We start from the raw sequence: 23,024 nt of genomic DNA, 5'->3' as shown, positions 1-23,024 counted from the left end.
CTAGAATTTGTTAAAGGCTTTTTCTGCATTTATTGAAATGATCATTTTTTTTGGCTCAAATACCAACATTTTTTTATTACCAAATGTGCTCAGGGTTAACTATTTAACCTGACTGACAACTAAAACATCATCTCCATCACATCCAAAATGGAGGTGTAGACACAGTAAATATTGCATTTTTAAAAAAGGTTGAAAAAAAGTGTAGCTATACTTTATTAAAAAGTTAAATTTTGCCAGTGTTTCAGAAAGAAATCTCCAAGTAACTTTAGTTCATTAAAACAAAATAAAACATAAAACAAACAGTACTTGGCAGCCTGTACTTCCTTAAACACCACCCTCCCCAACAACACTGGGAGAAAAACATCCATCCCTCATTAAAAACAAAACTCTCTCCTCTTCCTTTGTTTGACTTCCACCACTTACTTCAGAAAGCACCCAAAGAACACGACAAAGACTTATCTAGTTCATACGAAGGACACTCCTCTGCTTCACTAAGGAAACTGATTCTCAATTTCAGGGCCAGATATCTAGAAACTCACAAAACATCCTCAAAGTTCCTCCAGGGAGAGGCCTGAGGCCTCATCGAAAATGAAAGGGAGAAGTTCTAAGCAAAAACAGAGAACACCTTATAACCTATGAAGTCTAATCTATCAGGTAAAATTAAGTAGCGGAAGGCACTGAACTATGAGAGGTATCAAAAAGGCTCTTGTCTTTTCTTTTCACCACAAGAGTGAAGGAGGTGAAGAGAACCACATGATTATTTGACCTCAGCTATCTTGTGAGAGATGTGTACATTTTTCACCAAGCCACATTTGCCTTGTTTAGGGCTTTCATCTTATCTTGTGTGGAAGGTTCAAATGCACAGAAGCAGTCAAGGGGTATCTTTGCTGTTTCTTGCTGGATAAAACTGCTATCCTAGGATGACCTAGTTTTTGGTTGCTTTATGGAAGCATTCTCTACTTTAGCAGAAACTTTCAATACCCTCATAACCAACAGACCTTCAACAGCATTTCCTCAAAAACCACCCCTGGAGACAGAGCATTGCTCTGTGGGGTCACAGCTCCTTCCGTTCAATGTGCTTGTTGCCAGACTTCTGAAGCAGCTCATTGGTATTAGAAAAATGTCTACACTCCCCCCCAAAACCCTCTATACTCTGACAGTCAAGAAGGATGAACAGTGTAGTGTGCAGGACATGGTGCTGCTTCCTATTGATGACACTGCCCTTCTTCTGAGTGTAAGAGCCCCAGAACAAGAAGCCAATGCCATACAAGTAAGTTCTGAGCCAATATGTGACTGCATGGGTGAGCTTCTCCCAGCACCTCTCCTTAGGCAAATGGGCTTGCTGTGCCCAGACCATGAAGACAGCATCGAAGAGGAGGAGGACACCTTGTTTAGTCCACTCGGAGATAAATCTCCACGGCTAAGATGAACAAAACCATCTATGTCTGTTGACAGCTTTTTATAGATGTTTTCCAAACTAGGCCTTTGGAGGTTAAAGCAGGGCTCATGAACTTGTTTGGGTCTATGATAAGGATCCTGTCTCAGGATGACAACTTTCACGTCTCTTAGGTCACACATTTGAGTCCATGTGAAGGCTTGGTGTAGGGGGAGATAAACAGTGTAATATTTTCTTTCTTTTGCAACAAATTCTATTAGCTTTATAAAAATACAATTTTCCAAACTCTCCATTCAGTTGCATCTTCTAGCTTTCCCCTGTGCCCACTGGCAATTTTTAGGCTATGAATCTGAGCAGTGCTGTGGCCTTGTTCCTCAAGAGGCAGACCAGCTGCTTGTAGCTTAGTGGCTTAGTGGTAAGGAAGACAGCATGCTAGGTTTTCCTTGCCTGGCCTGAGCCTCCTTGGTGGGGTTGGCCACCACACCACCATTGTCCTCAGCTATAGCCACCACACCAGGTCCTGCATTGTCTGGCTTGGAGCTGCAGGCATGTCACTTCTGGGCGGGGTTCAGGAAGGAATAGTGGTTTTCTGGGTGATTATCTTGAAGCTGAGGAAGGAGTGAATGTGTGAAGCTGGCATAAAATGTGGTCAGAAGTTGGGTGGTCATATGATTTTTGTCTTTACTTTTGCTTATGTGCTATATTGTTTATTGGTTTGCATATGTTGAATCATCCTTTTATCCCTGGGATAAACTTCACTTTGTTGTGATGTACAATTTGTTGCATTCTTTTTATAATTTAGTTTAATTTTTAAAAACAGGGTCCCTCTGTGTAGTCCAGGCTGGCCTCAAACTTACAGCAATCATTCTGTCTCAGGCTCCCAAGTGCTGGGATTACAGGCATGCACCACTAACATCCAGTGGTTTGCTGCATTCTGTTTGCCAGAATCTTGTTGAGGATTCCTGCATCTATGTTCATTGAAAAGATTGACCTATAGTTTTCTTTTTTAGCTGGGTCCTTGTCTGGTTTTGGAATCAGAGTGATGTTAGTTTCTGAGAATGAGTCGGGCAGTACTCCTTCCTTTTCAATTTCATTGAAGAGTTTGAGGAGTATTAGTGTTTGATCTTCCCTGAGGTTCTTATAGAACTCAGTGGTAAATCCATCAAGTCCTGGGCTTTCCTTATTGGTACATTTCTTCTTACTTCTTCAATTTCATTGTTTACTGTATCTGTCAGGGATCACTAGAGTAAAAGATGTATATACACTGGCTACCTGCAGAGTTATGTGTGGAAGACTGCAAAAGAGCTGTCTGTAAGCTGAAGAGCCAAATGGTCCAGTGAAAGGTGGAAGATCTGGAGCTCACAGCAGAGTCTTGCTGGAAGCCAAAGGGTCTTTTTTTGGAAGGCTGAAGAGTTTGAGCTGGGAAGCTGAAGAATCCAAGATGGGATGCTGAAGAGCCTGAGGTGGAAGCCTGGAGACAGATCTCCCAAGGCAATGGCGAAGCCTGGAGTCCCTCTAAAGAAACCAAAGTGAGACTTCCTTCTTCTTTCCCCTTTTTATTCCATTCAGGCTACAAGCCTATTGGTTAGTGCCACTCAAACCCAGGGTGGGTCTTCTGTTTTCAATAAATCCATTCAGCCATACCCACACTATGCTAATCCAATCAGTTTTGTGTTTCTTACTCAAGGTCACACAACATTTAATGATCACACTTGCTATTGGAATTTTCAAAGTTTTAATATAGTTTTGTTTTTTTGGTAATTCATATTTATCTTTGAGTCTGCCTGTACCAGTCAGTGCTTACTAGAGAAAAAGATATAATACAAGATATACAAATATATAAAAATTTACAAGATTGGCTTATAATGGCCACCCACAGGGTCAGGTGTGGAAGAATGTAAAAGGTCTGTCTGCACACTGGGGATCTGAAGGACCCAGTTAAAAGCCTAAATCTCTGTGTAGTGTCCCGCATGACTCTGTATCAGGAGGCTGAAGGGTCTGCAATGGAAGGCTGAAAGGTCAGTGCTGGAAGCTAAAGAATCTGTGCTGGAAGCCGGGAGATGACACCTCAGGTGAAAGTCAAGACTGAAGTTCCTCTGAAGAAAATTGAAACAATTTTCCTCCTTTGTTTCCCTTTTTTATACCATTCTGGTGATAATCCTCCCTAAGGTGTGTCTTCCACACCCAGAACTATAGTGAGCCTATTTAGTTGGGAATTACTTACTCAAGTTGACACAATCAATCAACCATCACACTGTCCATTGCTTTTGTCTTATCCAATTTACTGGAATACATGTTTTCCAAGCAGTTACTAATGATCTTCTGCATTTGGGGCATGTCCATTGTGGTTTTTCCTTTTTTGTTTCTAATTGCTTTGATTTGAGTCTTTTCTTTTTTGGGTAAAACTGGTTAAGGATTTGTCTATTTTTTTATTCTTTTGAAAAACCAGCTCTTCTATTTGTTGATTCTTTGATTTTTCTTAGTCTGAAGTTCATTAATTTCTACTCTGAGTTTTACAATTTCCTTCTTGTACTGGGTTTGGATCTGGATTGTTTATTGTTTTTCTGAGACCTTGAGGTTCTTTATTGGGAGTCAGTCTGTTTTTCTGAGGTAGATGTTCACAGCTATGAACTGTCCTCTTAGGACTGATTTTATTGTATCCCATAAATTCTGGTATGTTGCAGGGGCAGTGTTTGATTCTAGGAACTGTCTAATTTATTCCTTTGTTTCTTCTGTGACCTACTGATTATTCAAAAGAGTAGTGTTTAATCTTCATGTGTTTGCACAATCTTTGTGGTTTCTTTTGCTATTGATTTTTCATTTCATTGCCCTATGATTTGATAATATGCATGGGATAATTTCAATTGTTTTGTATTTATTTATGCATGCTTTATAGGCTAGTATGTGGTGTATTTTGGAGAAAGTTCTACTGCTGAGAAGAGTATCTATTCTGTTGTTGGGTGGAACACTCTGTAGATATCTATTAAGTCCATTTGTCTTAAGGTGTGGTTCAACTCTGATATTTCTTTTTATCTAGTTGATCTCTTTGTGATAGTGGGGTATTGAGGTCCACCACTATAATTGTGTTGAAGTTTACCTGATCTAGAAGTTTTTGTTTCTGATTTTATTTTCAGTGCCCAAGGATTGACACAAAAACCACATGAATGCTAAGCAAGCACTCTACCACTGAGCCACATTTCCAACTCCACTGAGGAGATTCAAAAGGGAAAGAGAACTGTATTGCAATTGGCTGGTTACAGTATGAAAAAATAGATGAATAGGGGAAAGAGTAGAGGCAGAAAGACTAGAAGGTTATTGGAATTCTCAAGTGAGAATTGAGGGCCTGAACAAAATAAAGCAGGTGATCGATTCAGAGAGGTATTTTAAAAGAAGAATCAATAAATCGTCAATGACGTATAGCTCTATTTATTTTCCTTAGAAGCCACTTTGAAGATACCAAAGTATAGTACAACAACTCTTGATAATCTCCTACCTCTTTTGTCTGTAACTCACTATTATTTGTCTATTTGTTTTCCTGAGAAACTATTTTGTAGACAATAATATGTAAAATGATAACCATTGATAATTTCCTACCATTTTGTCTGTAATTTGCTATGTCCCCCCTATTATTATGTTATCCTTCTTTTATTCTTTAAAATAAAAAAAAAAAAGAAAAAAAAATCGTCAATGACTAAGTGAAGATGGAGAGGATGAGGAGTTAAGAAGAGTTTAAAGCCCCAAAATGGTATTAAAGTGCCTTAAACCCTTAAAGGGCCTTGGTTAGGAACATATATCAGTAGAACATATATCATTAACCATGAATGAAACTATTGGCAATAAAACACCCCTGGAGTGTGGTGACAATGCTAATAATTAACATTTAGAGAGAGCTTACTGTGTAGCAGGCCCTATTACCAAATGTTCATTAATTCACACAACCTTATATGAGATAGGTAAATAATCATCATTTTTTGAGACAGGGTCTTGCTCTGTAGTTCAGGCTGGCCTTGAACTCATGTAGCTTAGGCTGGCCCCAAAGTCATGGTGATCCTCCTGACTTAGCCTCATGAGTGCTGGGATTACAGGTGTGCACCACCACACTAAACCTTCACCATTTTTTATAATGGCATTTAAGATGAGGGTACAGAATAAGGAGCCAGTGGAAGAAGACAGATTTCTTCATTAAATAATATGAATTCTGCTATTACTAATATATATAGTCATCAGTTCAGGAAAGTATTTAGTTTGGTTCCTTACATCCAGTTCTCTGCCACATACCTTGGGAGCTATCTATGCTTTGTAATACATTTTGCCTTCAAGGTTATAGTAATTAGAAAAATCATCCTAAAAGGATAAAGGTTGGGTAGGTCAGTAAACAATAGGATGATTTAGATGCAGACAATGATAGACAGTACAAACAGTATGAATAAAGGGATGGAAATGGAAATTTTCTTGTTGTATCCAGAAAGGCTGAGGAATTGGAGTAATGGTAATGGCACTTATAAATGTGAAAGTGACAGGAAATAAGGCAGAATCATTGATATAAGAAAAGATGCTAAAGGAAGCCTTTGAAAGCCAAGGGAAAGAATTTTGACTTAATGCAGCTAGAGATCCATTGAGGTTCCTTGAGCAAGACAGCATGGAGTGAAAATGGGTTTGAAAGAACGAATACAAGTACATCATGGAGGACTTTGGAAAGTAACATGAAGTTACTTTCTTGTCACTCAGATAATGTCCAATACTGACAATTTAAAGGAGGAAAGGTTTATTTTGGCTCATCGTTTGTAGAGGTTTCAGTTCATACTCAATGTGCTCCAAGCAGAGTAGAATGGTGGAGGGGCATGGCAAAGGAGGAACAGTTCATGGCAGGGCAGGCAGAAAGCAGAGTGGGATCAAGGGAGGAAGAGGGATATATACACTCTTCTAGGCCATGCCCACAGTGACCCACAACTTCCCACCAGGCTTCACTTTCCAATGTCACATCCAGCTATAAATTCATCAGTAGACTAACCTTGTGATGAGTATCACAACTCTTGATCCAGTCACCTCCTAAAAGCACTACCTGTGAGAGAATGAATACTATCAGGAACATTTTAGTACAAACCAAAACATTGAGTGATATAGTAAGGAGTTTAACTTTATTTTGCAAGTAATAGGAAGCCATCAAAAGGGTTTTGAGAGTAACACATTTTGATTTTATTTTCATCATTAGATTGTTACTTTCATGTGGACAGTGACCATGTATTATGTAATAACAGACATGGTTGATACTCTCAGAAATAGCAACAGCAGCAACAATGACAACAGCAACAAAATTGTACCTAAAATCTATTTGACTCTATCTCCACTGCCAGCACATTAGTCCAAGCTAATCATTTCTCACCTGAATTAGACTCCTGGGAAGTTGGCAGAGTGGTGAGCAGCAGCAAATCAGCCACTCTAAGATTTGGAGTTCAGATTCTCGAATATAGCAATGTGGGGAAGAGAAGAAGGAAGTAAGTGGGTCCCTGGGACCCAGCAAGGATCTGAAGGGAGAATTGGGGCCCACAGGGAGAGTGAAGAGAGGGACCTCAATGCAGAAGAGTGAGGTGGCAAATGACACTTTCTCCCTAAATCCTACCTCATGGTGTGAGAGAAGCAGCTCAAACCTACAGAGGCATTGTGACTATGGGTGACTCCAGAGGCCTCCATGGAGAAATGTACCAGTGGAACAGAGCAGTTGATACTGTAGGCTGCAGTGGGTAGTGAGTGAACCTGATTCATATGTCCCCTGGACAAAGTGACTGGCCAATTGCCATTTTGGAAAAGGGCCAACTGAACTCAGGACTCAGAGCAACAGTGGATTGGTTCCATCTCAGGGCTCCCAGTGTCAAGGTGAGGTGCAGCCATGGGAGACACCCAGGGTCAGGGAGCTGAGTTCAAGCCAGGAAGAGGAACCAGGAGTATTGTGGGCTGAAGAACTCGGGTCCCAATCTCACAACAAGAAACCAGGATCAACCTGAACTTCAGTGGAATTGAAAACACAGGCTTATTGGTATTATCCACCACTCCACTATAATTCTACTGCTGGCTTGCTGGGATCAATCAACATGGATATGGGATCTGTCTGCCTCCTTTGTCTACCAGTAACAGTAGAGACATGCCCTGAAGTGGATAAATTTTTCTTTCTTCCTTTCTTTGATTATTTTCTTGATTATTTATTCTTGTTTTTATGAGTATGAACATTGTTTTTAGTTTTTTTGTTGTTTTGTTCTGTTCTTGTTTCTGTTTCTTCCTTCTTTCTTTCCCTTCTGTCTTCTTCACCAATTTACCAAAGCTTGGGTAATCTTCCTTTGTCCTTCGGGCTTGCTTCTAATCTCTTTCTCTATTTTTTCCCTCTTATCCTTTTAAAATTTTCTCCCCAAGGGTAAAATCAGTGTATTGAGAGGTTATTTATTGTATACAATTTCCTGGTCTTGATTTTGTTATATAACCACTAGATTTTGTTATATAACCACTAGATTTTGTTATATAACCACAAATCTTGTCACATGGTTAAAGGTGGCAAATTAATAGTTATGACAGTTTGTCAGTTTCTACACTGTGCTCGATGCTATTGTTATTATTGATTGTACTGTTCTAGCCAAGGTAATGTAGTTGTTCTAATCAGTTGTTTTTCCTAGGCATGCCAAAACTGAGATTGCCTGAGGGTCATAAATAATACTATAGGCCAATACCAAAGAACTAGGCCAAATAGGCAGGAACTTCTCATCCCCAATAAATTGAAGAAGCAGGATGTTGGGACAGACTCAAAAACAAAAAGCCAGCTATACTCAGAAGACTTGTCTGAAAAGTAGTCATCTCCTAAGGAGTTCTTGATACTAGCAATAAAGCTACATACCATAAGTAATTTACAAGCATCAACACAGAAACTAAATTTAAAAAGAAACAGAAAGTGAGAAGACACAGAAGCAAGTTACAACCCCAAACTTACAGCTTACCCAAGGTAAACCCAGTGGGCAGTGTGGGTGAACAACTCAAAAGCCATCTACCTGAACTCTCTGAAATGGTAACAGTGGAAATAACAAAGCAGATGAATGAAGCTCTAGAAAAAAATCAGAAATAATTTCTGAGATAACTGAAGAGATAATGACCATAATGAAGGACATGGTTAGTGAATCTAGAGTAGATACAGATAAAAAATAGAGGAGTTTAGGAAAATGATGGAAACCATGGATGCCCAACATAGGGAAGAAATGGAATCCATGAAACAGACTCAAACAGATATCCAGGAGATTAAAAATTCTATTGAAAGTATACACAGCAGAATCAACCAATTCAAGGAAAGAATATCAGATCTAGAATACAAGTTTGTGGTTAGCAATTATAAAAAGAAAGAATTCTTTTTTTTTTGAGACAGGGTTTTGCTGTGTAGTTCAGGCTGGCCTTGAACTCACTATGTAGCCCAGGCTGGCCCTGAACTCACTATGTAGCCCAGGCTGGCCCTGAACTCATGGCAACCCTCCTGCCTCAGCCTCCCAGGTGCTGGGATTACACGTCTGTGCCACCATACCCAGCAAAGAAATTCTTGAAAGTGAATTTCAAATTCTTGAAAGGGACCATGCAACATCAATCCAACAGCTGCTAGATGATGAAAAGAAGAATAACATAGGTTTCTTTGCGTCTTATGTACAAAACTAGGCAAATATATGAAATAACATATTCCTTCTGGAAGGAGGAACCTGACTATAGTTTGTCTATCTTTCTTAGCTTAGGAGGCAGATTTGAAAAACAGGAAATAGTGCCAATGACATAAAAAACTTGTTCACAGAAGTAATGGCAGAAAACTTCCCAAGCAGGGAAAAAGAATGTCACATATAGCTAAATGGGGCATATAGAATTTCAATTAACCATGATCAGAAGAAAACTACACAAAGGTATATTATATTGTCAAGATTCCAGAAATTCAACACAAGAAGAGAAAATTAAAAATTGTTAGGGAAAAGAAACAAATAACCTATAGAGCAATGCCCATCAGAATCACAGCAGACTTTCCAACACAAACCCCTAGGTCAAATAGAGCTTGGAGCAAAGTATTTCAAGCCCTAAAAGAAAACAACATCCAACTCAGATGATGTATCCTACAAAACTATCTTTCAAAACTGATGGAGAAATAAGATACTTCCAGACAAAGAACACCTGAAGAAATTCATGACCATGAAACCAGCACTCCAAAATGTTCTCACCTGAATTATTACAATATTACAATAGTGCTTCTACTTCTTTCTCCTACAATCATTTTTTTTTTCATAGTGGATATAGTGAGATTTCAAAAGGGTAAGAAAATATGCTTCTAGTTATAACAGAGTAGGTAATAAGAACTGAATTTATTCTTTGTGTCTTAACTATAATACTGGCAAAAATACATAAAATAACAGTTCTGGAAGGAGGAAGCTGACTAGATCTTAGAAATCTCTCAGTTTAAGAGACAGATTTGAGAGTTCAGGGAGGATAAGATGGTGATAATTTATGGGGTACCATACCAAATGTGGGGGAGAGACAGAGAGATAGAGAGGGAATATGTTCCTGAGACCTACAGAGGGTGCCCCTTGGGCAGACTACTTCTCAACACATATATTTGAGTTAACAATCTGAAACTAGGAAAGAACCACCAGAAAGGTGCAGGCAGAACAATTCTTGGTTTTCACACAAATTCCTAAATGTCAAAGTGTAATGCCCAAGTGTCTTAGTTATTTTTCTCATTGCTAAGACAAAATACCTGACACACAAAGATAAAGGAGGAAAAGGTTTATTTGGCTCACAGTTTGTAGAGATTTCACTCCATAGTTGGCTGGCTCCAAGGCAGGGTGGCCTGGCAGAGGGCCATCACAGAGGACAAATAGTCCATGGCAAGCAGGCAGGTAGGCAGGCAGGCAAGAGTACAATAGCCCTCTTCCTATCCCTTATATTTTATGCAGGCTATCCACTCTCAGGTGGGTATAGCACTCATATCCTTATTCCTAGCCAGAACTATGCCAAACCAATCAGTGGACTGATTTAGTAATCACATCCTTGATCCTAGCACCACACACTCTAGATCCAGTCACCTCTGAAAGCCTCCCCCCCATGACTGCATAAGGCTTCAGGGGGCCATCTAGACACAAGCCATAAAAACAAGGCATTGGGTTGAATACTTAGAAGGTTATTGCTTCATTAGTTGTGACAAATTAGCTCCGATCAAAGGTTGCTCTGGTCTTGTTTAGCAGAATTTAAAAGCAAGCCTTGGAAGGATTAAACTATTTTTAACTAACTGAAATATATACCAGAATGAATCTCAAAGCTACTTAAAGGAATAAATTTAAAGAGAATCCCAAACTGTAAAATTCAAAATGTCTGGCATCGAAAGATATACAAATCAGGAAAATATGCCCCATAATTATGAGCAAAATCAATCAATAGATACAGACCCAGGAAAATCATACACTAAAGATAGTAGACAATGACATTCTATATGTTCAATAAAGTACAATCATACGATTATGTTGAAGTGACATTGAAGATATAAAAAGTCTGAAATCATACTTCTATACAATGATAAAAACAATGCCTGAGAAAAAAATACCTGATGAGATTAACACATGAGACAATTGAAGTAAAGATTAGTGTGAAGACACAGAAATAGAAACTATCCAAAATGAAACACACAAAGAAAAAAATGAAAAAAGATGAACAGAGCATCAGTATGCTGTGGCACAAATTTGAATAGTCTGAATTTAGAAGAGATTACAACTAGAGGTAGGAATTTGTTAGTCTCTATGATAAGAAGACTATCTGAAGCTGTAAGACTAGATACCATCCCAAGGTGGAAAAGGGCAGAAGGAAAAGAGAAAAGAACCAGTGACAGAATTTTGGGAGAATGCCTTTGTAAAGGTAGGATGTGGTGGATTAACTAATGGTCAACTGGTAACACCCAGCTGAACTGAATCAGCCTGGTGCTGGGTGTGGAAGGCCCACCTGAGGGTTGTTGCCAACAGCATAAAAAAGAGAACTGGAGGGGAAGATGGTTGCTGTTGATTCTCCTGGAGAAGCTTGTCACGCTGGTTTTCCTGATATGAACTCAACTGTTCTCATTGTTGGAGGAGCTTGGGTCCTCACGGTCGCTGAGGATTGCTCCCCCTTTTTGGGGGAGCTGTGGTCCTTACCTTGAGCATTGCTTACTGGCTCCAGTGCAGATTCCTCAGCCTGTTGGCACCGATCCTTTATGCTACTGGTGCAGACTTTCTAGCTTCCACCACTGACCTTTGGGCCTTCCCAGTGCAGAACCTTGATATGACTTGCATGAGACATTGCTGTGGGCTCTAGACCTTCAGCTGGACTTATGATGCAGGACATTGCCATGAGCTCTGGGCTCCCAGCTGGATTCTTCAGGTCTTTAGTGTACTCTTTTGCATTTGACTCTTGGGTGAATATTATAAATAATCCTATAAATTATGTGTCCTGTATTAAATCCTTTCCCTGTAAACCCTGACTGCAACATAGGGCATCCCTTTCTAGCAGTGCATACTAGAAAGTCAGTCTCTGGTTTTGAAATTTGGAACTGAGAAAAGAATCATGAATTCCACAACCACATTTTATGAGAAACAACTCTATATTCACTATTCCCCTTGCCTTGCATATTAGTCTGTTGGCGTAGCAGGAAGAATAATTCGATGGTGCAGGAGATATGTTCCAAGCAGAGGGAGCAATATGTGGGTAAGCACAGAAACGTACATGAACATAGTATTTGGGGAGAATTTCAAGTAGTATGTTGTTAAAATGTAGAGATTATGTGGTAGAATAGCAAGAGATGAAACTGGAAACATCAGCAAGGGTCAGTGGGAAATAAGCAGAGAAGTACCATGATCACATGTGTATTTCTTTGTTTTTTTTTTTTATTTTTTTAGATAGAGTCTCACTGTGTAGTTCAGACTATCCTTGAACTCATTATGTAGCCCAGGCTGGACTGAAACTTGAGGGAGTCCTCCTGCTTCAGCCACCCAAGTTCTGGGATTACAGGCATGCACCACCATGCCCAGCACATGTGTATTTTAGAAACAGTCATCCTTTTGCTAGTGTAGAAAATAGCTTGGAAGGAAGAAGGTAGAGCAAGGAGATAATTTGGGAGGTATGATGGCCCATAACAAATTATAAATTGTGTGGTGTAAAGCAATAATTATTTTCTCACACTTCTGAAGGCTAGAAGTCCAAAGTCAAAGTGTTTACAGGACCATGTTCCTCTAAAAACTCTAGGGAGGAATGCTTCCTTTCCATTTCCTAGCTTGTGATGGCTTCCAGCAGTTCTTGGCACTCAATAGTATACTAGTCCATTTTCTGTTATAATAATAAAATACTTTACATAGAACAGAGGTTTGTTTAGGTCACAGTTTTGGAAATTAAAGGTCTAAACAGTATAGCATTAGCTCTGGTGAGGATTCCCTTGGTTGTGTCACATTGTGTTGAATGACATGACAATGGGAGTACATAGAAAAGGGAAAGATCAAACCACCAGTTAGGAAGCCAGAGCTAGAGGAGGAGCAGATCTGCACCTTTTATAACAACCCTGTCGTGAAAACTAACTCGGGATCCCATGAAAACTACTTTAATTTCTTCCAGGGTGATGATACCTATGATCTAATGACCTCCTATTAGACCCCCACCTCTTAAAGGCCCCACCAGTTCTTTTTTTTTTTAATTTTAAAGATAAAAGGAGGGAAACATTAACAGACAAACATTAACAGACATACATTTTACAACATATCACAAGCACAATACAGACAATACAGAGTTACAAACAAAGTGGTAGGGAATTAACAATGGTGGTTGTATTACATATTGATATCTTCAAAGTGGCTTCTCATGAAAACAGATATAGACATGCAATACTGGTCAACCAAAGACTCATTGACAGTTTCGTTCAGCATAGAAATAGAAGACAGAAGAACAACCATGTTAACTATCCTGTATATACATACATACAAAATTTCTCCTTCTTTGCCTCACCAGTTCTTAACACATGAACCCTTGGGAGACACATGCAAACCATGTTCAAACCCTAGCACTTTGCCTCTAGCTGCACCATCCAATCTCTGCGTTCCTTTTCACATGGTTTTCTTCCCTGCATGTCTTTTTCTTTTTGTAGTATTGAGGATTAAGTCCATGGCCTCCATACTGAACTACATCCCGAGACCTTCTTTATATTTTGTTTTGAGAGAGTCTCACTAAGTCTCTAGGTTAAACAGATTGGGCTCAAACTTGCAATCTTCTCACCTCAGCCTTTCACAGTGCTAGAATTACACACATGTGCAGCCACACCATGCCTGTCTTTATATGGCCTTATAAGAACACTTAGATTTAGAACCTACTCTAACCCAGTATGATTTCACCTTAACTACTTACATCTGCCAAGACATATTTCCAAATAAAATCACAGGCTGTGTCTCTGAGTGGACATGAATTTTAGGTACATTAAAGTCAGTACAAAAGACTATTATGAGCCAGGCATGATGGCACACACCTATAATCCCAGAACTCTGGAGGCTGAGGAAGTAGAATCACCATGAGTTTGAGGCCACCCTTGCCTACATAGTGAGTTCAAGGTCAACCTGACTACATAGCGAGACCCTATCTTAAACAAAAACAAAAAGCAAAGAAAGGCTATTAAGGTAATCAAGGAGGGAGAGATGATGAAAGCCTGAATGAAGTCACTGTGATGTAGATGAGGTGGGTAAAACAGACTCAAAAGATGGAATTGGAGCCAAGGATAAAGCTCAGTGGCGCAGAACTTCCCTGGCAAATGCGAGGTCCTGAGTTCAATTTCTAATATAAAAAAAAAAAAAAAAAAAAGAAGATAAAATTGGAGCCAGGCATGGTGGTGCATGCCTGTAATCCCAGCACTCAGGAGGCTGATGCAAGAGAATCATTATGACTTCAAGGCCAGCCTGAAGTACATAGTGAGATCCTAAAAGAAGATAGAATTGCTACAGGTACCTACAGGCCTCTTTAATGATATCATACCTTTAACTGATGGTGACTCCTTTAGAAATATCTCTCTGATTTCACTACATGTCTGTGACATTGTTGCTTATTTTTGAGCTTCTCCCCTCTGCCTATTTTAGATGGCACATTATTTGAGTAACAAGATTAAGTGTACAAAAGTGAAAATGCCTAGTTTCTGAAGTTCTATTTGGATTGGACAATACACTTGAATCCTTTGAATTATGATGAGCATTATTGCCTGACAGCACCAGGTCCTCTGCCCAAAATGGATAATTGTATTTGACAGATTTTTTTGAGCACCTTTATGCGCAGACATTATCCTAGGCCCCAGGTATACAGAGGTAAATAAGCAGTGGTCCCAATCCTTATGAAACTCACAGGTTAGTATGAAAGACATGAACAAATGGATAATTGTAGTACCATGTGATAGGTACTTGAGAAAAGTAAACATAGTATGTCATTAAAAAATGTTAGCAAATGTACCTAACCTGTTTTAGAAGGTGTTAAGGCAAGCTTCCTAGAAGAGATGATGATGAAATTGTTTTGAAGGAAAGGTTGAAGTTAGTTCAGTGAAATATTAAAGGAAAAGGTATTCAAAGAAAAGGGACAGAAATGAGAGAGTATGGCCTACTGAAGGATCCTCAAACCAAAGGTAGCTCAGAGCCCAGCATGGTAGTGTATGCCTGTAGTCCTGGCTACTTAAGAGGCAGAGGGCAGAGGATCACTTGAGTCCAGCAGTACAAAGCCAGCTTGGGCCGTGTAGTAAAATTCTATCTCAGAAAAAAGAATCTCAGAGTGACAGAAGTAAGGAGTGCTAAGAAATAAGACCGGAGAGAGTCAGGGCTGAAGAGACCAGGAAGGGTATTATAGGTCATGCTAGGCTAGTCTAGGCATTTGGACTTTACTCTGAAGTTACAGAAAAGCACTGGAGGACTTAACATACAGCAGTCATGATCAAAGATTACTCTGGTGGCCATGTGAAATCCAAACTGATGGAGGAGACAAAACTAGAAGCATGTTTATCAGTTAGGTGGCTATTGAAATCATCCAGGTTAAAAATGTGAGAGTTAGGGGCTGGGGATTTAGCTCAGCGGCAAAAGCGCCTGCCTGGCAAGCGCAAGGTCGTGAGTTCGGTTCCTGGTACCGGAGAAAAAACCAAAAAAAAAAAAAAAAATGATAAAAATGTGAGAGTCTAGGCAATGACAGTGAAGATAAGAAGAATGGGAATAGAGATTTAAGAGACTCAGGACTGAATCAAGAGGAGACCAGCACTATGCTATTTTTGTAGGCTTAAGGGAGATAGATATAAAGGATGACTTTAATGCTCCAGGATTGAGCACCATTCACTCAACCAGGGAATTCAGAAGATGTTTGTAGGGGTTGGGAAGGATGATAAAAATTTTTCATTAGTACATGTTTGCAGTATATAATGGTTATATTCGCCATGTGGGGTTGGGACGTGTGCATAACACAGCTCAATTCTCTGTACTTCCTCTTGCCTTCCTGCCCCTCTCCCTTCCTCTATTTCCTGGTATTTTAGTTATTTTTCATTTCTACATTTGTGTCTCTATCTTTGTAAAAGCTTAAATATAAATAACGTGGAAAACACTAGCCATCTTTCAAGGATTTATCATCTACACAGCTGGCAAATATTTCTGGTTATCAAATTTTTATTAAATTTATTTTCTTTGATTTCCCCCAAATTAATAGGTTCATAAAAAAGTAAACTACTTAAGACATGGTATACAAATAATGATCATACCAGACACATAAACTAAATGATACCTTTCATATCTCAAAGGGAAAATAGGATGAAATAGATTTCACTAAAATATTTTTAAGGAAATTATAAGAGATGTTTGCCAATATTATTTCCTTTATTCTCTCCTATTTGCTATTCTTTACATTGTACTGGCCACTTGGGCCTTCAAATAGATTTCCTCTAATAAAAGAAGAAAATAGGAAATTGAGTGAGAAATTATTTTGTACACCTGTCTTGCAAATATCACAATATTTTATGACACAAGTTTGAATGAAGCACTTTCTTCATCTTCTTGAAAGATTCCTCAATTTCAAAACAGAAATCACAAGTAGAGCAATGCTAAAGATCATATGTAAGTGTAATAATCTATTATGGCCATAGCACTAGTGTGGTGAAACATTTTAATCACAGAGCTAGCTGTAGCTGTTTGTGTGTGTTCTGAACCTAATACAACTATGTAAAACAGCCAGAAAAAGACAGAAAAACCCAACAACAACAACTTCATCACAAATTATATAATATTCTTTCCGGAAAAGTCTTTAATATACTTTCTTATATGAAAGAAAACAATCCATTTGTCATTATAATATACTGAAGAAGAGCTTTGAGGCCTGGTAGTTTGGATCCTGGATCTCCCATTTGCTAGATAGTTTTCAAGCCATCAGTTATTTTCCTCTTGCTAACAAGGATAATGCTCCTTCTTAAAAGGATTATTATTAAGTTTGATAATGTATGAAAGGGGCCTAGAAGATACTAGAAACTGATTAAAATAAAACTAATTTAATTATTTCCTGAAAGCCAATAGAAACAGTATAACATTCATTTCCTGGATCGGCTTTATAAGTTTATTCTTAACAGCAATTTAAAAATCCCTTTAGGAAGTTAGAGCCCATCTTTGGCTATACAGTGAGTTCAAAGCCAATCTGAGCTACACAGCAAGACCCTGTCTCAAAAAAACAACAAATAGGAGACTTCCAGGAAGGTGGCAGAGAGGCAAACAGCAACAAATCAACCACTCGGAGATTTGGAATCCAAACACTGGAAAATAACTTGGGGAAGTAAAGAAGGAGGAAGATGGATTCCTGGGAAGCAGGAAAGATCTGAGGGGAATAATGGAGCCAGAGAAAGTGTAAAGACAGACCACAATGCAGAAAAAGGTGGCAAATTGCAACTTCTCCCTGGTTCCTGGAAAACAGTGTGGAAGAGAAGGATCAAATCTACAGAGATACAGTGAGGCCAGGTGACTCCAGAGGCCTCAGAGAAAATGAAACAGTGGAACAGAGTAGTGGATGCAGTGCACTACAACAACTGGTGAGTGACTCCTGTGCAAGTGACTGCCCTGTCCCCTGGAGAAGGTACTTGGCCAGATGTGATTTTAGAGAGGGGACAACTGAACCCAGGACTCAGAGTAGCCATGGGTTGGCTTCATTTTAGAGTTCCCAGTGTTGAAATCCCATAGTGACAGGGTGAGGAACAACTGGTGGGAGACTTCCAAGGTCAGGAAGCCAAGGTCAAGCAGGCAAGAGACACACAGAACGTTGAAGGCTGTGTTAGAGACACACAGAACGTTGAAGGCTGAACAGCTCAGGCCTGAACTAGAGGCCAGAATCAGCCTGAACCAGAGTCAGCACCATGCCCTAACCCTATCTCAGCCTTGCTGGTATCATTCAGCATTGATTTGGGCTCTATCTGCCTCCTTTGTCTACAAGTGACAGCAGAGACACACCCTGAATAGGACACTACCAGAAAACTGTAGAACCCACACAGATGCTGAGACAGAAGGATTGCCATGAGTTCGAGGGCAGCCTGGGCTACCTAAGTGAGTTCAAGGCCAGCCTGCACTATGTAGCAAGATCGTGTCTCCCCCTCCCCAGAAAGAAACAAGATCCAGCTGGGCATGGTGGCACTTACTTACAATCCCAGCACTTGGGAGGCTGAGGCAGGAGGATGGTTGTGAGTTCTAGGTCAGCCTGCACATAGTGAGTTGAAGGGCAGCCTGCACTGCATAGCAAGACCCCTATCTCAAAAAAGAAAGAAAATAAAAAGAAACAAGATCCAACAATATGCTGCATACAAGCAACACATTCAACTCAATAAGAAATTCATAGACTGAAAGTCAAAGGATGGAAAATAATCCTCCATGTGACAGGAATCCAGAAAAAGCAAGGGTAACTATTCTACTTGCAGACAAATAGATTTCTAGGCATGACTGATCAGAAGAGACAAAGAAGGTCACTCCATATTTCATAAGGGAAAAATCCAAGAGGAAAACCTAACAATCATAAATATATCTGCACTAAATACGAGCATACCCAACTATATAAAATCAACATTAATGGATATGAAAAATCAAATAAGCACTAATATGACTGTAGTGAGGAATCCAACACCCCAATCACAAATAAATCAACTAGACAAAAAAATCAACAAAGAAATAGAGCTGAACCAAGCCTTTGAACAATTTGACTTAGTAGATACCTACAGAGTGTTTCACCCCAAAACAATAGAATACATTCTTCTCAGCAACACATGACTTTCTCCCAAAATGACCAAATACTACCTCACAGAACATGCTTAAGTAAATGCAAAGGGACTGAAATTATCCCATGCATATTATCGGATCATAGTGCAATGAAATTGGAAATCAATGCCAAAAATTCCAACAAAAACTGCATAAACAAATGGAAATTAAATAACACTCTCTTGCACAACCAATGGATTACAGATGAAAATAAAGAAGAAAGACAGTTTCTACAATTAAATAGTAATGCTAACACAACATACCAGAATATATGGGCCATAATGTAAGTAGTCCTATGGGGGAAATTTATAGAGTTAAATTCCCACATCAGAAAAACCGTGAGCTCAAATAAATAACCTAATGTTGAAGCTCAAGCTTCTAGAAAAAGGAGAGCAAGTTATACCCAAAGCATGTACAGGGAAGGAAGCTACAAAGATCAGAGCAGAAATTAATGCAATTGAGATAAGAAAACAATACAAAGAATCAGTGAATTGAAGAGTTGGTTCTGTGTAAGATTAAATAAAATAGACAAACCTTTAGACAACCTTATAAAAAAAAGGAAAGAAAAGACCCAAATCCATGTCATTACGTAGCAGAAAATGCTCTCCCGCCCAGTATACTTCAGTTTGTTAGTTGCCCAGATAATAGTTCTGGTTCCAGTTCCATCTACTCCTGTCTCTTAGAAACAGCTAGTCACTGTGATGCATACCTGGTCACTATGGTGCACAGTGTATAAACCAATCCCCAATTGACAAGCCGTTCTGCCTCTGTACCTCCTGCTTGCTCATCTCATATAAGCCCTAGACCACCAGAGATCAGGGCCTGATATTCTGGGAATGATCTTGATCAGTTCCTGTCGACATAAATAAATCTACCTCCAAATTCTGGGTATTGCTTTGGTTTTTCTGCTTGTTGTTGCAATTAGGAATAAAAAGGGTGAAATCACAACAGATCCTGTAGAAATCCAGAAGGTCATCAGTATCTATTTTGAGAACATGTACTCTAATAAGATGGAAACCATAGAAGAAATGGACAGATTCCTAGAAAGGTATAAATTACCACAGCTGAATGAAGGAGTTATAAATATTCTAAACAACCCAATATCAGTCAATAAAATTGAGGAAATAATTTAAAACCTACCAACAAAGAAAACCAAAGTCCTGACGGATTCACTGCTGAAGTCTTCAAAACATTTAGAGAACATATACTGCCACAAACACAAGCTCTTTAATGAAACAGAGAGAAGCAATACTCCCAAAGTCATTCCTAAAAGCAAGTGTGACCCTAATGCCAAAATCAGAGACAGACATAACTAAAAGAGAGAAATACTACAATGTCCTTAATGAACACAGATGCAAAATCCTCAATAAGATATTGGCAAACACAATGAAGCCAATTGTGATGGGGAACACCTGTAATTCCAGCACTCGGGAGGCTGAAGTAGGAGATTTGCTGCGAGTTTGAGGCAAGCCTGTGTTACAAAGTGAATTCAAGGCCAGCCTGAACTGCACAGTGGAACTTTGTCTCAAAAAAACAAAAACAAAACAAAAAGAAAAGCAAAGCAATGCAGCAAATCATCAAGAAGATTATACACCATGACCAAGTGAGATTCATTCCAGGAATGCAGGGATGGATCAACATACACAAATCAATAAATATAACACTAAACTTTAACAGTACCAATGGCATTAAAAAACCATGATCATCTCAATAAATGCAAAAAAACATTTGTCAAAGTCCAATACCCACTCATGATAAAAACCCTAAAGAAAATTGGAATAAAAGATCTTTATCTCAATCTGATAAAAGCTACCTATGACAAACCAACACCACTATCATACTAGATGGTCAAAAACTGAAAGCTTTCACTCAAAAACCAGGAACAGGACAAGGATGTTCACTATTATCATTCTTCAATGTAGTTCCAGAAATAGTAGGCAGCACAATTAGACAAGAGAAAAAAATAAAAGGAATTAGGATAGAAAAGAAAGAAGTTAAATTATCATTATTTGCAGAAGACATGGTACTCTACATAGAAGACCCCCAAAACTCCTCCCAAAGACCCTTAGATTTAATAAGCAAATTCAGTAGCATGGCTAGATACAAAGTCAATGCTCAAAAATCAATAGCGTTCCTGTACACAAATAAACTCACTGAGAGAGAAATCAAGGAAACACCACATTTCACAATAACATCAAGAAAAAAGAAATACTCCAGAATCAATTTGATAAAGGAATTAAGAGACCTTTACATTTAAAATTACAGTACGCTGAAAAAGGTGACTGAAGAGGATATCAGATAATGGAAAGATACCCTTTGTTCTTGGATAGGCCTAACCAACTGCTGAAAAAGGCCATACTTTCAAAACTATTGTACAGATTTAATGCAATTCCCATCAAAGTACCAACAGCATGCCTCACAGAACTAGAGAAAACAATCCTAAAATTCATTTCGACCCAGAAGAGACCTATAATAACACAAGCAATTCTTGGCAACAAAGGAAACGCTGAATCCAATTGTACACTGTTGTACCCCACTAACAGTGCACAGACTTTTGGTTGAGTGAGAGATTCAGGGAGCTAAAGAGATACTGTTGTCAAAAAGCGAAGGGAGGCCAGAGTTCTAAAGTAGGAAAGGCGAATGGGATTAAATGCTGCAAAGATCAGTCAGTTATTCTGTTGTCCTCAAAAGTGTCCATGAAATTTGACTCTTTTTTGAAGACAGGGTCTCACTATGCAGAGCAGGCTGGCTTTAAACTCACTTATGTAGCCCAGGTTGGCTTCAAACTCATGTCAGTCTTCCTGCCTCAGCCTCCCAAGTGCTGGGATTACAGGTGTGCACCACCACGCCTGGTGAGATTTAACTTTTAGGAAAAAGGTGGTAAAATATATACATATATAAGAAAAAATAACACCAAAAGGAAGAGGTAGTTGGTGGCCTTACTTAGCAGGTTTATTGGAGTGGCATTGAAGAAATGGAGGGGCTGAGTGAGCCACCTTTCCCTTCATGCAGCTGTGGGGACGGCACCGCCCTGGTGATTATCCGTGTTTACGCTTAGGAAGCCGTGATGCCTGAGGCGGCAGATCATCCATAAGAGGGATGGATGTAGTGGGAGGCACTGGAGTTAGGGCCGTGTAACCCTTTAAATACTGGAAGCCTGAGTGGTACGAGTGCTCCTCGAGGGTTCCTCTTCTTCCTCCTCCTTACATTTGCCCTTCTGCCTGTCCCTGTGTTCCTGTTGCTACCATCCTGTGATCTTCAATAAACGTAGCTGCTTACTACTTATTATGAGATGTACACTTGGCAGTTCTTTCCTTGATGTGCACGAGAACCTGGAGTATTTTTTGCCCATTCGATTGTAAGCATGGTTTGGAAGTCAGCTTATGGTGGATTGAAACATAAGGAAAGTATAACCCTAAAGGAAATGCTTGACTACCTAGACTATACAAAGATGAAAATAAATGTTTTTTTAAAAAGCTCTGGGCACTGAACCGAAGGCTTCACACATGCTAGGCAAGTGCTCTACCACTGAGCTAAATCTCTATCACCTTTTAAGAAAAATTTTTGTGACAAGGTCTTACTAAGTTGCTCAGACTGACCACAGAATTGCTATCTTCCTATCTCAGGCTCCCAAGTAGTTGGGATTACAGGCATATGCCACCATGCCTGGCTGTAAAGCCTTTTAAATAAAGAAAATAGCAAAACACTACAAAAAAGTATGAAGGGCAAATTTATAAAAATACTTTTGATTTTCAGAGGATTTTTGGATTTGTACAACCTCTGGAAAGCAGTTTGGCACTACACAGTAAAGTCGACGATACCTTCCATTCCTAATGCCAGAGAACTGATACAAGGTTATTCACTGCAGTATTGCTTGTGGTAGTGAGAAATTTGAAACACACATTTCACTTGTAAGTGGATAAATGAATTGTGGTATATTCATATGCAGGAATTATTTACTAAAATTAGTTAAAATGAAAGAATTAAGCTGAGCGTTATGGGGGGCTAGGCAAGACAACTGGATCACAAGTTCAAGTGCAGCCAGCGTAGCTGAGTAACTCAGTGAGATCCTGCCTCAGAAAAAATTAAAAAGTCTGAGTATGCAGCTCAGTGTGAAGATCCTGGGTTCAATTGTTAGTACTAAAAAAAAAAAGAGAATGATTTACAGTTATATGTACAAACATGGGCAGATCTAAATAAGAAACAAAGAAAATTATGACATGAGGTATCTAATATGGGGCTGGGGATATGGCTCAGTGGCACAGCGCTTGCCTGGCAAATATAAGGTACTGAGTTCAATTGCTGGTACCTCTCTCTCTCTCTCTCTCTCT

At 39.2% G+C, this 23,024-nt stretch overlaps 1 pseudogene; it reads right to left on the bottom strand.

Moving 5' to 3' along the window:
* Positions 1-1,054: 1,054 nt before the first annotated feature.
* Positions 1,055-23,024, bottom strand: part of LOC102028084 — a 23,439-nt pseudogene continuing 1,469 nt past the window's right edge.

This window comes from Chinchilla lanigera, unplaced genomic scaffold (assembly GCF_000276665.1).
Source record: "Chinchilla lanigera isolate Chin_1 unplaced genomic scaffold, ChiLan1.0 scaffold00074, whole genome shotgun sequence".
Taxonomy (NCBI): Eukaryota; Metazoa; Chordata; class Mammalia; order Rodentia; family Chinchillidae; genus Chinchilla; species Chinchilla lanigera.
The sequence above is the reverse complement of the archived record's forward strand: the minus strand, read 5'-3'. Positions and strand labels throughout refer to the sequence as shown.